Source organism: Callithrix jacchus, chromosome 15, assembly GCF_049354715.1.
Source record: "Callithrix jacchus isolate 240 chromosome 15, calJac240_pri, whole genome shotgun sequence".
NCBI classification, from domain to species: Eukaryota; Metazoa; Chordata; class Mammalia; order Primates; family Cebidae; genus Callithrix; species Callithrix jacchus.
In genome coordinates this window covers 95352886-95370945 of record NC_133516.1, presented here as the reverse complement: position 1 = coordinate 95370945, position 18060 = coordinate 95352886, and the positions used below count along the sequence as shown (strand labels likewise).

General features: G+C 34.0%; 1 protein-coding gene across 15 annotated transcripts in view; it reads right to left on the bottom strand.

Annotated features, from left to right (window-relative positions):
* Nucleotides 1-18060, bottom strand: part of LOC108588543 (serine/threonine-protein kinase Nek4-like) — a 272894-nt gene that overhangs the window by 211977 nt on the left and 42857 nt on the right. For 14 of the 15 annotated variants that reach the window (XM_078350157.1, XM_078350159.1, XM_078350160.1 and 11 more), the window contains one exon: nucleotides 11665-11912. The gene's annotated coding sequence lies outside the window, so the exon portion shown is untranslated. The remainder of the gene's footprint in view (nucleotides 1-11664; nucleotides 11913-18060) is intronic. The other variant, XM_078350169.1, reaches the window with a different exon arrangement.

Below are 18060 nucleotides of genomic sequence, written 5' to 3'. Positions count from 1 at the left end.
TGCTGTCCCTTTTCCTTTGGAATATATTTCTCATGAATAGAGGAAAAATATACTCATAGGAAGATCATATGAGTAAAGATTTGTCTTTTACCTGTTAGAACATACAGTGTTTTTATACCTATAGATAAATAACAAAAATTGAATGTGAAAGACATTAGATTGTTTAAACATAAACTAGTAACTTGGTCTCTCATTTTTTGGTTTAGCATATCAGGTTAATATTAAAACTGAATTATTATAAGAGTTGTTCTTATGCCAAATTATCAAATCATACAATTCCTCTGTGTCAAGAACATAAAATACAATTATAGTGTCACATTATACTCATTTTGAACTATAAGAATTATGAACTATAAGAATTATCAATAGTAAAATATAAACAAGAAAAAGGAAAGATCTATTTCTCTAAGCTAACTTGTGAGTTTCCATTACATTTAATACATTTTCAAAAATATGATGAATTCAGCCAGGCGCGGTGGCTCATGCCTGTAACCCATCACTTTGCTCCCAAGGCTGGCTAGATCACCTGAGGTCAGGAGTTTCAGATCAGCCTGGCAAACATGGTGAAATCCTGTTTCTACCAAAAATATAAAAATTAGATTGGCATGGTGGTGAATGCCTGTAATCTCAGCTACTTGGGAGGCTGAGGCAGGAGAATTGCTTGAACCTGGGAGGCAGAGGTTGTAGTGAGCCAAGATGCTGCCACTGCACTCCAGGCAGACAAGAGCAAAAATTGGTCTCAAAAAAAAAAAAATGATGAATTTCAAAGTTAACCTCCTATATATTGAGACTTTTTTTTAAGTTTATGACAAAATATAAGGACCCTTTACTCCTCATGGAAGTACAATGCAGCATATTGTCTCTGCTCAAGCTATTATTAGGAGTGAATGAATTTGAAAGAATAAAAGAAGTATCTAGGAAACTCTTAATCTATGATGAAACACTTTATTTTCACTAATTACCATTGTCTGAAAATTATGCTTTATAGAATTAATTATAGTATGTATATACAATTGCCTACATCTTCTTTATTATATGGTGACTAGCGGCAATATTTTTTAAATTTAAAAGGAATATGACATCTATGATGGTTAAAATGAATAATGTGGCCATGTAAAGGAATACGACGACTAAAATTTTAGAAGTTGATGATGTTTTGGAAGAGATTCAGATAATCTAATTAAATGAAGGGCCATATGTACCTAATGAATATTAACTACCTTGGTTTCATTCATCCGTACTTATAACTTATGCTGATAAATCATTTCAAAAGAAAAAAAATCATGGTAAAAGAATCTGGATCTTATATAAGGATGTATAGTACCAGTTTCTGGGAGGATGAAAGAATACATATATTCATCTTATCGATTGTGTGCATTGAACTCATTTTGTCTAGAATGTAATCTTGAAAATGAAGTATTCAAGGATATGACTGGTCCATATAAAAGATTCTGAAACTGATGAAAGATAGTAAGAAAGGAAATAGTTTATGATTAGATAATCTTTTGCTCTCACTTAATTCTGAAATGTCTCCTTTTCTGATAGTACTGTCAAAATTTTAAACAAACATGTTGAATATGTTTACCTGGAAATAAAATTTATAATAACAATAAAAATTTTTCTCATAATTGGATTATCAAATTTAAAGTCTAAATTGTAATTGTATGTCTCTTCTTTTTTATCATCCTAGTGAATGCCCATTTCACATATAATGAAATATAACTCATTATTATACCAATTTATCATACATATGCTAGATCTTGTCAGCTGTCTCACCTCATCTTCTACAATTCATCACCTGCGTTACTGTTTATATAATTTTCAGAGTGAAGTGAAAAGTAAAAATTTGAGGCCAATTGTTCAAAAAAATTTAATAATTCTAAGATAGTGAGAGCAGAACATTAAACAAAGTACAAGATCCTTATAGACACAGGTCCCTGTGTGACAATATGTGTTAAATGCTCATTAAGCTTTCATAGTGGTTATCAGTATTGAAATTCTAAGGCCTTTCATAGAATGAAATATGAAATGAATTTAAATATCAGTATTTAAATTCATCTCTAAATTCATTTAAAAATCAGTATTTAAATTCATCTCTTAATCACAGTGTTTGTTTAATCTGTACTCACTATTGAATGTATTCTCTGTAGAGATCAGAGCATAACCATTATATACACATTAATATCCATGATTGGAATAGTTCCTGACACATAAAAATATTAAACCATTTTAAAGGAGCAAATGAAATAGTAAGTGAATGAAACTCATTTCTCAATTTCATTTAATCTGACTTTTTTCTAACCTTTTTATCACAATCATTCATTTAATAATTCACTATGACTTAATAATTGTAATGTTGTATTTTACCTTCACTTCTCTTAATTTTTTATTTGATCCTATAAAATCATTAAAATCCTAGTGTTTAGTTTTTATCAATACAATATTCTAGGGAGGTGGAGCAAAATGGCAGAATAGAGAACTTCAGTGATTTTACCAGCATAGAAACATCAACGTGAAGAACTATTTAAACAAGAAAATTACCTTCATAAGAGCTAAATAGATCAGAGATCACAGTACCTGGTTGTAGCACAAAAACAACAAAATTCATTAAAGAAGGTAGGGAAGGCATATAGTCTTGCATTGTCTATACCACACCTCCCCCATATCCAAGCAATGAAGGGGGAAGATAGACTCCATTTCCTTGGGGAAAGGAGAGGAAAGTGTGCCTAAGATTTCACCTTGACATTCAGTAACAGCTCTGTCTGAGTAAAATATATAGCACTGAGCAGGAACTTTAGGATTCTTATTCCAAACAAATGCCTGCAAATGAGTCTTTTATTACTACCCCAGGCAAGAAGGAAATCTATTGTCTTGGCAGGATGAGTCTTATCCCACTTTGTAGTTGGCTCACTATAGTGGCCCTGAACACCATGGCAGTGGCCATGGGCCTTGGGCAAGCGCCAGTGCTACACAGGTCTGGGAAGCTATGGGCTTCAAGTAAACCAGCAAGTTGTCAGCTGCAGAATCCATGAGATTACTTGTGTTACTCCTTCCTCAATCCCATACATCACAGCATAGAAAAGACTCCTTCCACCTGAGGGAAAAGGAATTGAGTGAAGAACTTTGAATGAGAATCCAGACAACATTCCCTTGTCTTCTCCAGGTCTACAAAGGCCAGGGAACATAGAGCTTGTGAACAAGTTGTGGCAAACATAGGCATACGGCACTCATTAGTGCTAAAATGGCTGCAGTGACCACAGGCTTGGTAAACTCAATAGGCAGTACCCTATGAATTCCTGAATGGTCCTCTGAAGAAGAACAGGTACAAACAAAACCAGACCACAAAGACTGGAAGAAATACCCAATTCTTCAATATTCAGACGTTGACATATATTCAAAAGCATCAAGAATATTCAGAGAAACATGACCTCACCAAATAAACTAAATCAGATGCCAGTGACTGACCCTAGAAAGATGGAAATGTGTGATCTCTCAGACAAAAAATTCATAATAGCTGTCTAGAGAAAGCATAACAAATTTAATATAACAGAGAGAAACAATTCAGAAATGTAAAAGAAAAAATTAACAAAGAGATGGAAATAATTTTAAAAATAAATCAGAAATCCTGGAGCTGAAAAAATACAATGAACAAAGTGAAAAATACATTACAGGATTTCAAAAGCAGAATTGATTAAGCACAATAAGGAATCAGTGAGCTTAAAGATAGGCAATTAACAAACACTAGTAAGAGGATGAAAAAAGTCAAAAGAATAAAGATAGTTTGTTAGTCTCTTTCCACACTGCTGATAAAGATGTATGAGACTGGGAAATTTACAAAAGTAAGAGGTTTAATGGACTTACAGTTCCACATGACTGAAGAGGTCTTAGAATCATGGCATAAGGCAAAGAGGAGAAAGTGACATCTTACTTAGATGGTGGCAGGCAAAGAGAGAGCTTGTGCAGGAAAATTCCCTTTTTTTTTTATTAATTTTTTTTTTGAGACAGAGTCTCGCTTCGTCACCAGGCACCAGGCTGGAGTGCAGTGGCACAATCTCAGCTCACTGCAACCTCCGCCTCCCAGGTTCAAGCAATTCTCCTGCCTCAGCCTCCCAAGTAGCTGGGACTACAGGTGTGCACCACCACACCCAGCTAAATTTTTGTATTTTTAGTAGAGACGGGGTTTCACCATGTTGGCCAGGATGGTCTCGATCTCTTGATCTCGTGATCCACCCGCCTCGGCCTCCCAAAGTGCTGAGACTACAGGCGTGAGCCACCACGCCTGGCCCAAAACTCCCATTTTCAAAACCATCAGATCATGTGAGACTTATTCACTATCACAGGAACAGCTTGGGAAAGACCTGTCCCCATGATTCAATTACCTCCCACCAAGTTCCTCCCACAACACATGGAAATTGTGGGAGTTACAATTCAAAATGAAATTTGGGTGGGAACACAAACAAACCATTTCAGATAGATTGTAAGATTATAGAATAGCATCAAAAGAGCAAACAATTAAAATATATTGCCAGAGAAAATCACTTAATCACAAAGGAGGACACTTAGAAAGAAAAAAAAAGGAGTTACAAATCAACCAGAAAACAATAGCTAAATGGTAGCAGTAACTCCTTTTCAATACAACCTTGAATGTAAATGAACTAAATTATTTATTTAAAAGACAGAGTGGCTGAATGATTAAGAAATTAAACTACAGCTACATGCTGTCTACCACAAAATTACTTCACCTATAAAGACACACAGAGGCTGAACATGAAGAGAGTAAAAAAGATACTCCATACAAATGGGCACTAGACACCAAAAGAGAGAAGGAATGGCTACGCTTATTTCAGATAAAAGAGGTTTTATGTCAAAAACAGAAAAGCAAAAGCAAGAGAAGACCATTATATAATGATAAAGAAGTCAATACAGAAGAATGATCCAATAACTGTAAATATATATGCCCCAAACACTGGAGCAAATAAGTATATAAAGCCAATATTAACAGACATAAAAGGGAGTAATTGATCGCAATATAATAATGGTAAAGGACTTCAACATACCACTTTCAGCAACAAACAGATCAGTCAGATAAAATATCAAGAAAGATATTGGAGATACACTTTACTTTAGACCAAACTGACCTAACAGACATTTAAAAAACATTCAACTAATATCTGCAGAATAAACATTCTTCTTCTTTTTTTTTTTTGAGACAGAGTTTCGCTCTTGTTACCCAGGCTGGAGTGCAATGGCACGATCTCAGCTCACAGCAACCTCTGCCTCCTAGGTTCAGGCAATTCTCCTGCCTCAGCCTCCTGAGTAGCTGGGATTACAGGCACGTGCCACCATGCCCAGCTAATTTTTTTTTTGTATTTTTAGTAGAGACGGGGTTTCACCATGTTGACCAGGATGGTCTCGATCTCTTGACCTCGTGATCCACCCGCCTCGGCCTCCCAAAGTGCTGGGATTACAGGCTTGAGCCACCGCGCCCAGCCTAAACATTCTTCTTAACAGCACATGGAACATTCTTCAGGACAGGCCACATGTTAGGCCACAAAACAAGACTTAACACATTGTTTAAAAAAACAAAGGCATATCCTTTGAAGTATCGTTTCAGATAGTAATAGAATAAAACAAGAAATGCATAACAGGGGGAACCTTGGAAACTACAAATACATAGTAATTAAACAACATACTCATGTGCAACGAGTAATGAAGCAATAAACAATTAAAAGAAAAATGTAAAGATTTCATAAAACAAACAAAAATGAAAACACAACATACTGAAAACTATAGGGTACAGCAAAAGCAGTTCTAAGAGGGAAGGCTATAGAAATAAATTCTCATATCCAAAAAGGCCTCAAATAAACATCTTGACATTAGAACTAAAGGAACTAGAAAAACAAGATCAATCAAAACTCAAAATAAGTAGAAGAAAAGAAATAATAAAAATAGAAATAAATGAAATAGACTAAAAATTATAATGATCACTGAAACAGATGATTTTTTAAAAACTAAACAAAATTTATAACCTTTTAACTAAACTATGAAACAAGAGAGAAGCTTCAAGAAACTAAAATCAAACACACAAAAAGAAACATTCCAACTGATACCACAGAAATGCAAACAAATCACGAAACTATTTTGAAGAAATACATGCAAAGAAATTGGAAAACCTAGAAGAAATTGTAAGTTTCTTAACATATATGTGTTACCATAATTAAATTATGTAAAAATGAAAAGCTTGAACAAACGAATAATGAGTAAAATTTCAAAACAGTACTAAAAATTCATCCATCGAAGATAACTCCAGGATCTTATGGCTTCACTTATGAATTGTACCTAACATGTAAATAATTTAAATAATTTATACCAATTCTACAAAAGTATTCCCAAAACAAGGAGAGAAGGGAGTACTTCTAAATTAATTTCTTGCACAATTTCTTCTCTCAAATAAAGAAAGTCTCTCTCTATTCTATGCCGTGCTGTGTGGGATTGAGTAAGGGGTAACACGAGCAGTCTCATGGATTCTGCAGCGGACCACTCCATCTCTTTGTTGGTATCCAGTATCTACTTGCAAGGAGTATCTTTTTTCAAGTAAGTGAGGTCAGCATCATCCTAATACCAAAACTAGACAAAGAGACAAAATCAACAACAGCAATAACAAAAAAAACCTACAAGACAATATCTCTGTTAAACACATTTGGAAAATCTTTCACAAAATAATAGCAAACAGAATTCAATAATACATTAAGAAAATCATTCATCGAGATCAGATGGGATTAATTCCAGGAATGCAAGAATGATTCAGTTTACACAAATCAATAAACATTATATATTACATGAACAGAATGAAGGACAAAAAGCATATGATCATTTCAATAAGTGTTGAAAAAAGTTTGATAAAACTCAACATCAATTAATGATAAAACTCTCAACAAATTTAGAAGGAATTATACCTCAACATAAAAATTGTCATGTATGACAAGTCCACAGCTAATATCACACTGAATAAGGAAAAACTGAAAACTTCCCCACTAAGATCTGAAACAACAAAAGAATGTCCACTTTTATCACTTTTATTCAACATATTACTGGAAGTCCTAGCCAGAGCATTTAGCCAACAGAAAGAAATAAAGGTTATCCAGATAGGAAAGGAAGTCAAGTTATTCTTGCTTGCAGGTGACATGATCTTATATTGAGAAAAACCTAAAGGCTAAACCAAAAATCTCTTAGAATTAATGAATGAATTTAGAAATGTAGTATGATATAAAATCAACAGACAAATATCAGTAGCATTTCTACATGCTGATACATTCAGTTTGAAAAAATATTAAAGAAAGCAATCTCATTTCGAAAGCTACAAAATAAGTAGAATACCAATAAATAAATGTAAAAGGAATTAAAAAAAATCTACAAGAAAATCTGTAAGACACTGATGAAAGAAATTGAAGAGGACACATACAAAACTGAAAAACTTTCCCAAGCTTATGAATTAGAAAAATTAATGTTAAAATGTCTATACTAACCAAAGTGGTCTACAGATTCAGTGTAACCCCTATCAAAATACTAATGACATTCTTCACAGAAATAGAAAAAAAATGCTAAAATGTACATGGAACCACAAAAGACCCTGAAAAGCTAAAGCAATCCTGAGCAAAAATAACAAAGCTGAAGAAATCACACTATATAATTCCAAAATGTACTAGAAAAGTAAAGTGAAGTAAAGTAAAGCCTCAAGACCAGCCTGGGCAGTGTAGTAAAATCCATCTCTAAAAAAAAGAAAAAGAAAAGAAAAGAAAAATTAGCCAGGCATAGTGGCATGTGCCTGTGGTCCCAACTCCTTGGGAAGCTGACATAGTACAATCACTTAAGTATGGGAGGCAGAAATTGCAGTCAGCCTCGATCTTGCCACTGCACTCCAGCCTGGGTGACAGAAAGAAACACCCTGTTTCAAGGGAAAAAAAAACAGGGGGGGGGAAGAAAAAATAAAGAAGAAGAAGAAAGAAAAAAAGTAAATGTTTAAAGTTTTTTTTTTTTCTTTTTAAAAAAAGCATGGTGCTGGCGTAAAAACAGATTCAAAGACTAATACAATAGAAAAGCAAGCTCAGAAGTAAATCCATGCACTTATAGCCAACTCATTTTTGACATACATATACCACAGGGAAAGGACAGCCTCTTTAATAAATGGTGCTGGGATAACTAGATATCCATAGATAGAAGAATGAAACCAGATATGGTCTTCCACAGTCTTTCACCATATACAAAAATCATCTCAAAATTGATTAGAGATTTAAATGTTAAATGGAACCTATGAAACTATTTAGAAGAAAACACTGGGTGAATACTACAGGACATTGGTCTGGGCAAAGATTTTTTGGGGTAATATCACGTGAACACAGGCAACAAAATAAAAAATACACAAAAGAAATTTGATCAAGCTAAGCAGCTACTTCATAGCAAAGAAAACCATTAATAAAGTGAAAAGATAACTGCAGAATGAAATAAAATATTTGCAAACTATCTATCTGACAAGGAATTAATAACAAGAATATATAAACAATTCAAACAACTTAGAAAAAAATAATGCAGTTACAAATGTGGGCAAGAAGGACCTGATATTTCTCAAAAGAAGACATACAAATGTCCAGCAAGTATATGAAAAAATGTCTAACATCACCAATCATCAAGAAAATGTGAATCAAAACCATAATGAGATATCACCTCACCCCAGTTAGAATGGCTAGTATGAAGACAAAACATAACAAATGCTGGTGAGGATGTGAAGAAAGGAGAATTCTTATACACTGATGATGAGAATGTGTATTAGTACAGCCATTATAAAAAGTAGTTATGGAGGTTAAAAAATTAAAAATAGGACTACCATATGATCCAGGAATCCCATTACTGGTTATCTATCCAAAGCATATGAAAGTGTGTGACGAGATAACTGCACCTTCATGTTTATTGCAGGACTATTCACAATTAGCCAAGATATGGCATCAACATCTCCCTATCTGTGGATAAATGGATAAAGAAAATGTTTTTTTTTTTTTTTCTCCGAGACGGAGTTTCGCTCTTGTTACCCAGGCGGGAGTGCAATGGCGCGATCTCGGCTCACTGCAACCTCCGCCTCCTGGGTTCAGGCAATTCTCTTGCCTCAGCCTCCTGAGTAGCTGGGATTACAGGCACGCGCCACCACGCCCAGCTAATTTTTTGTATTTTTAGTAGAGACGGGGTTTCACCATGTTGACCAGGATGATCTCGATCTCTCGACCTCATGATCCACCCGTCTCGGCCTCCCAAAGTGCTGGGATTACAGGCTTGAGCCACTGCACCCAGCCAAGAAAATGTTATATGTGTGTGTGTTTAGATGTGTATGTGTGTACTCAATACTATTAAGTTATAAACCAAAATGAAATTCTATCATTTGCAGAAACATGAATAAAACTGGAATAAGCCAAGAACCCAAGGACAAACACTGCTGGATCTTATGTGTAGAATCTAAAAAAGTATATCACATAAAAGTAGAGAGTAAGGAGTGGTTATCAGAGGCTGGGCAGTATAGGGGGTAAAATGATACAAAGTGTTTGGTACAGGTACAAATTTACAGTTTCACAGAAATAATATGTTCTGATACTGTATTCCACAGTTCACTAAATAAAGCTAATAGGAATGCAGTACATGTTTTTAGATACTTAGAAGAGACGTTTTCACCACAAGGAAATTTGGCTGGGTGTAGTGGCTCATGCCTTTAATTTCAGCATTGGAGGTCGAGGCAGGTAGATAGCATGAGGTTAGGAGTTCGAGACTAGCCTGGGCTATATATTAAAACTCCATCTCTAAAAAAGAAGAAAAAAAAAGAAAAAGGAAAAGAAAAATTAGCCAGGCATACTGGTGTGTGCCTGTGGTCCCAGCTACTTGGGAAGCCGAGGTCGTAGAATCACTAGAGCACAAGAGGCAGAAATTGCAGTGAGCCAAGATCATGCCACTGCACTCTAACCTAGGTGACAGAACAAGATCCTATCTCAAAAATAAATAAATAAATAAATAAATTTTTAATATGATGGATATGCTAATTATCCTGATTTTGTCATTTTACAATGCATACATATATTGAAACATCACAATGTATCCCATAAATTTGTACAATTTAAAAAACGGATATATTCGCAGGCTTGCTTTTTGATGAAGAACAAAATAATTTAAAAATGAGTTACAACACTCATATTTCCTCTTTTATTTAATTGTTCTACTTCTCTTTAGCCCCAAATTTTAGTTTATAGGTCCAGGTCTAAGTAGAATTTAAAATACCTTTGCAAATGTTTAAAGTGAGGTGGTTAAGTGTTATAGAAAGGCTGATCCATAGATTAACTACAAACTGAAGAGCAGAAACATGATATCCATGTTCCTGTAATGATAGAGTTTAGTGAGTTGGAGACCAAGTTTAGTCTGGGTTCTCCAGAGAACCAATTATTTATTTACCAATAAAATGTAAAATAAAACACTTACAATATATGTATATATTTCATATAACTTATATAATATTTTATGTAAATTATATTTATAATATTCATAAATTATATTTAATTTACATTTATTTACATTTACATTGCATAAATATTATATATTTATATAATATATAAATATTACCTATTTATTATAAGGAATTGACTCATGAAACTATGGATGCTGAGAAGCTCCAAGATCTGTACTCAGCAAACTAAAGACCAGGATTGTCAATATTATAGTTTCAGTTTGAGTCCAAAGGCTTGGAAACCAAGGGAGCTAAATATGTAAAGTCTGAGTCTGAGTCCAAAGTCAGGAGGAGACCAAGGTTCTATCCTAAACACAGTCAGGCAGAGTTGTCTCTCATTCAGCTGTTTTTTTCGTTTTGTTTTGTTTTTTGTTTTAGTATCTAGGTCTTCAACAGATTGGATGAGGCCCATTCAAACTGGGGAAGGCCATCTGCTTTTCTTAGCCTACCAATCCAAATGTTAATCTTATTCAAAAATACTCTCACAGACACATCCAGCATAAAGTGTAACCAAATTCCTGGTAACATAAGACTTTATGTATAATAACGTTTATACATAAAATTAACCATTGTAAGTCCACTCTTCGTCAACTTGTTAACCATGCCTCTCCTCAAATCATATTTAATCTTCTCATAGAAGAAATAACAAGGACACCATTGCACCTAACATAATTGAGTTATCTTGTGTACACCTAAAAACAAACTTCTTCTCCGGAAGAGGAAGTAAAGTTCTTGAGTGATATTTACTCTTATCCTTGATATTGCATAACTTAAATACCATAAGGTAAAATCAGCAATTTTTAAATACTGTGAGTCAGTGTGTGTTACGTTCCACAATAAGGAATCAAGACAGGAAAGAAAACAAAGCTATTTGCTTAACATACACACACCCCCCACAAAATAAGAAGAAATACTTAAGACAATTACAGTCTTTATTTCTGTAGCTGGTCATGTTATAACAGCTGGTTTTTATAACTACCTTTTTGCACCTCCCATTTCGTGTTCCCTTTACCTTCAGCAAGCACCTTAGCTGCTTGTATTTTCTGCTTGGTAAAATGACACAAGTCCCCATTCCTGAAGAGTCTGAACAAAGTCTTGACTGGAATAGGTTGTTTTAATTTTCCACTCACCTTAATGACAGGACATAGCAATACTAAGAGATGCCTTAAGGGACCTGCCGTATTCTTCCGTACTGTGGAGTAGTAGTCCAATTTTTCCCTGGTAGTCAAGATCAGTCACTCCAGCCAGCACAGTAACTGCCTTTTCTCCCTGTTGATTCAGAGGCATAAGGATTCAAAAACACCTGGGCAGAAGCCTTAATGTCCACTTCAGTGAAATCATTGTTGAATCTCCCCTTGGAAAGAAGACCTTGGGCCAGCTAAGCATAAGAAAGTGGAAACAGAAAAAAATAATTATTAATGGGCCAGTAAGGGTAATAATGAGTGGTGCCACTCCCATTTTCTGCCCCGTATTCTTGGACCCACAAATTGTGACTGTTAGAGAAACAACAGCATATATTGGACACTGATTCAGAGGATATACTGCCTCCCGTATAACCTTGCTCTAGACCTGCAAGTTATTGGCACTTATCTGGTCTATAACTGAGTCTTCAAAAGGTTTCCACCATTCTATCAAGCCAGCTGCTTCAGTACGATGGGCAACATGGTAAAAACTTCTAAATTCAATAAACATTTACCCATTGCCAAAAGTATTTTGCTGTTAAGTGAGTTTCCCAATCAGAAGTCATGCTGAGTGAAATTCCGTGATGGCCAATTCTATAAGACCATAGGGAACAGTTTTGGCAGAAGCAATTTGCACAGGTAAGACAAATCCATATTCAGAGTAATTGCCTTTTGTAATAAGAACAAAATGCTCTTTTTTTAAATGATTGAAATGGTCCAACCTGTAATCAACCTGTGACAAATATAAATAGCCAGCTGATCTTCCTGGAAAACAGACTGTTCATCCTATGGCTGTTCCATCTTTATATTTTGGAAGCATGTACGTGTCTGGTTTCACAGGTTCACAGCTAGCTGTACATAAGCTTTTTCTCAGGATGAATCATACCCAAATTCTCATTTATATCTGATTTAGACTGTATTTAGGTGAGACTTTCACATTTGGGCTTTAGAGTCGATGTTGAAATAGTTAGACTCTTGGAGCTACTGGGATGAAATGAATGTATTTGGCAAGTGAGAATAAAATAAATTTGAGGAGGCCTGAGGGCAGAATGCTGTGGAAAAAACTGCATCCCCCTCTAAATTCATATTTTGGGACCATGACCCTCAGTGTGATATTTGGAGATGATTCCTTTGGTAGATAATTAGGCTTAGATAAGGTTGTAACAGTGGTGCTCTCAAGTTAAGATTAGTGCCTTTATAAGAAGAGACACCAGAGCTTGCTTGTACACATTCTCTCTTGCTCACTCTGCCTCTCTCTCTCCTATGGGGTTACACAAAAAGACTTCCAGCCTTAAGAACTGTGAGAAAATAAATTTATGTTGTTTAAGCTACCAATTTTATGGTATTTTATTTTGGCATCCCAGGCTAAGACAGTGATCAATAGGCTAATAAGTGATTATGGCAAAATTCCAGGTGTTAGCATTTTCTTATCAAATCAAATAGATGATATTATTTTAAAAGCAGAATTGTTATTTTAACTGATGAGAATGTTAATTGGTAAAATGGTTGTGAATGTTACATGTACTTGCGAATATAATCTTAATATAATCAGTCAGTAAAATAAAGCACCATTGCTGGACATTAACTAAATTATAAATTTAATTGCAGGACAGATTACTGAAATTCAGAGAAACAAACTTCTGCTAACCATGGAAATTCATCTCTCACAAATTTATCATCCCTGATTTTGCCCAAGCATAGTAATGACTTTGTTTTCATCTCATTTGACATCTAGTTTAATCGTAAATATTAATTATCCTCTCTTCACAAAGAAATTTCCACCAAGTCTTTACATCCATCTGAATAAATAGTATTGGAAGTAGAGCATTCAAAATATCTTAGGAAAGTTTCACCTTCTCAAACTATAGTCATCATGTATAAGAGTTGCGCTTCAGCTTTCTCATTACAAAAAAAAGGGGAGCATTCTGTTAAACACATTTAGAGTAACCTAATAATAAAAATACATACTCTTAAAATATTATATAGTTAAACTCAGTGATAGTCATGGGCCACATAATAATGTTTTCATCAATGATGGACCACGTATATGATGGTCCCATTAGATTATACTACTGTATTTTTACTGTATCTTTTCTAGCTTTGGATATGTTTGGATACACAAATACTATTATGTTACTTGTCTTGTGTAACTAAAGTTGTATAAAAGGAGTATAATCTTATAATACTGTACAGTATTCAGTATAGTAACATGCTGCATAAGCTTCCAGTCTAGGAGCAATAGGCTAGACCATATAACCTAGGTATATAGGTAGTAACTATAACACCTAGGTTTATGTAAGTACACTCTATGATACTCACACAGTGACAAAACTGCCAAATTATTAATGCCTCAAAATGCATCTTCATCATTAAGTGGCACATGACTATTTATGAATAACCAGTTCAAATTTACTAGCAAGAAATTTGATAACATTATGCAATATAACTTAATAAATTAAAATTGAATTGAAATAAGAGCTAATGCTTGCATATTTTAAAGAGAAAAGTGAATCAGAATGTCCTCAATAGGTACTACCTTCTTATTTGTTTTAGGAAGTGCCAGATTAAGAATGAGAAAATACAATCAAAACTGATTTATTAGATATATATAGTAAATCTATGCTTTAAAAAGTTAGTGCTTTTAAACCAAAGCATTTAAAAAAAGAATTCAAAATCTAACACCCTCTTTCAAATGCTCAAATGTTTTCATTTATTCACACAAATTTTTCTAAACTTCCTGATCTTAGTCCAAACCTTCACTATCTCTAATATTTGCAAAAGCTCCATTCTTCATATCTGTTTCTCTTCTTAGGTCCTACTACCTAAGGCCAGACTAATCTGCTGAAATGCAATCAGCATCATGTCACTAACCCCTTAATAACTTGAAATAACACCCAATTACCAACTGAGTCAAGTCTAAATGCTTCTTGAAGCTATGGTTTGAATGTTTCCTTTAAACTTCAAATATTGGAAACTTAAATCCCCAAATTGATATGTTGTTTGGAGGTGAGGACTTTGTAAGATAATTAAAATTAGATAAGGCTAATGTGATGAGGCCCCAGTGATGGGTGTGGTGGGTTTATAAAAAGATAAAGAGAGACCTAGGCTGATGGGCATGCTCATGCTCTCTTGGCATGTAATACTTTCCACCAAGTCATGACTCAGCAAGAAAGTCCTCACAACGTGCCAGCCCCTTAACCTTAGACTTTCCAGCTTTCAGAACCATAAGGAATAAATTTGCTTTTTTGGTGTATTACCCAGCATGATATTCTGTTACAGCAACAGAAAATAAACTAAGACATTTAAGTTTCAAAATATTCTAAAAACGACTTTTAGTTTATTTATCTAAAACTTGTATCTTTTTAAGCCACCTTCATCTTTACACATACTACACATTGTCTACTCACAAGTTCTGTATTCTGTCACCTGGAACAACTTCCATTTATGATTCCTACAAATATTCTTATTTTCCTTCCAGATCAGCTTTCTATCAGTCTGCTTTTGGATTTCTTAATTTCAATTTTACATATTACCTGCATCATATTATTAAGATCTTATTTTTTAATTTCTAAAAGTATGCTTTCTCCTTTCAAGTAATTTACAAGCTACTTGAGAACAATTGTATCTCTCTTATAAAAATTCCCTCATTTTTCAGTACAAAAGTTGAATTCTTAACAAATATTTAATCTTTCTTCAGAAGTAAGGAGGATGCAAAGATACATAACACAGGAAGTTTACTTAATTGAATAACAACTTAAATGAAGAAAGAATATTTATATAACAAGATAAGTGAACACATTTGTGGTAATTCTTAGACCAAATTCTTAAATAAGAGCAATTGCAGATAGTAACATAGACAAACATACATGCTGAAAAAAGAGAAGATAAATTTATGTTTTCTCTGTCTTTTAATAACTTTTAATAATAATATATAAAAATAACAAATCCAGTTTCCAGTAAAAAAAAAACATAGTTTCATTATTTGAAATGAAAGTTATATAAAACCCAGCACCTGGACACCCTGCTTGATAGTCAGAATGTTTAAAGAATGTGTGTGTATGTTTTTTTAACACGGCTCTAACAAAATACCTGAGAAATGGGCACTTTGTACAAAACAGAAATTTATTTCTCACAGTTCTCCAAAATCAAGATGCTGGCTGGTGAGGCTGTGTGATGAGTTGCTTTCTTAACTTCCACTGTAGTGCATTATTGCTGCATCTTCCAGAGGGAAGTGACATTTTGCCCTCACATGGAAGACGTGTAAAGGTAAGAAACTCAAACACTGTGCAAAGTCTCTTTTATAAGGGCCTTAATCCCATTCATGTGAAAGAAATTATCATGATTTAATCTCTCTTATAGGCCCCATTTATTAATATTATTACATTAGCAACACTACATTTTAGATAGGATATATTCAAACCGTAGCAGAAGGTAATTCTAATTGTTGTTTATATTAAATTAAATTATTAAAATAAAATAAAATAAATTATTAAAATTAAATTATATGATTGGCTCTATGAATTACATTGGTTAAAAGAAATGGAGCATTTAACATGAAAATTAAACAATGTGATAATCACTTGAAAAATTCTTCATGACACTTAGAAATATTAAATGTTAGTCAAACAATACAAAGGTCAAATTAAAACAATAGACCAATTGTTTTCCTTATAAAAATGAGTTTCTAACTATTGAAAATGTCTAAAAATAGTATAGTCTGCTACAGAATATGAGCTTATAGACTGAAAAATTCAAGCAATAACACTTTCACTCATTACAAGTTTAAATCCCATACAATCGGTAGATTGTGTCCTCCATGAATAGGGCACATGATTAGCAGTCAAAGGAGAAAATTATAACCCTGCATTGGTAAAAACAGAATCATTTCATTAAGGAAATCAGAATTGAGCTGGGCCTCTTTTGCAAGAACTATTTATAAGACTTGGTGTTAATAGAACCTTTCTCATATGATGCATTTGTTGAAACTCCTGACAACCCTCAGGAGTAGAAGGAAGCAAAGAGGCAAGGTGGGAGGGTCGGCAGGGGGTGGGGTGGGGGGAAGCGGGGAGAAAGAGAAAGAGAGAGAGAGAGAAAGGGAGAGAGAGATTTAGCAACTTTCTTGAGAGCACATAATTTATTAAAGTTTTTTATTTGGATACTAGTCATCCAAGATTTGAGGCCAAATCTTTAACCTTTACTCTGTACTGTTTACTACGTTGCATGTACAAATTGTCAATATGTAGAAAGGAGGTGAGAAAAACAAAGGTAATGAAGAGCTTAGTACATAAGCAGAGTCGTCTCATTGGCAGAAATTGACAACTGGAGGCTATAGTGAAGCCAGATTGCCAGTGTAGAGCAACATGTCCTGGCACTGCAAATGTCAAAGTTGTACATTATGTTTAGGAGTTAAGCTGATGTATTTTGCACAGTTTGAAATGTCTGGTGAATTTGCAAAAAAAAAAAAAAAAATTGTTAGGTGTATTAGTTATCCAACTGGGAATTCACAAAGACCAACATATCATAAGGAAAACTGTATCTTAGATAAAGCAAAACTCCATACCAGCGAGATTTAAATAAAAAAAGGTACAATGTGTCCTGCCAACCTTTCAGGCATAGGAACAATAAAAAACTAGTATGAACCGAAAGTAAAAGCAACATGGGAATTTTTACTTCTTCAATACTAACCTGTGTCCTTGCCCAATGTTTTTGTGCCACTTTTCCTTTCGTCAGAATTAATTTTCAACTAATTTCTTTTTCAGGAAGTAGTTTATCCTATTGGTTAATTTCTGCCTTCTGCATCAAAAGTCTAGGCAATTCAAGACTTGCTAAATATGTGACTTTGGACAGGTTAAGGAACCTCTTTTAACACTATTCTTATATTCAGTTCTTATTTTCTAGATAAGAAAATTCATGTAAGAAAATTAATGATTACAAATATCACATATGTAAATTGCTTAACAAACATGTGCCATAATAATTATTATTTCCTTCTATTTTTCAGTTTTCATAAGCTCAGCCAAATTAAGCATGGTAACTAATCCATGAATAAGTTTTGATATCAAGAAAAAAAAAAATAAATTCTAAGATGAGAATTCCAATCTCAGGAATGAATGAAACATAACTAATCAAAACATTCATTTCCAATCTTTATTTTCATTTTAAGTAATCTTCACACTGGTCGATTTTTTTTTTTTTTTTTTGTTTTGTCTTTTGGTTTTTTTTAGATGGAGTCTTGCTCTTGTCTCCCAGGCTAGAGTAAAATGGCATGATCTCAACTCACTGCAACCTCTACCTCCCGGTTTCAAGCTATTCTCCTGCCTTGGCCTCCTGAGTAGCTGGAACTAC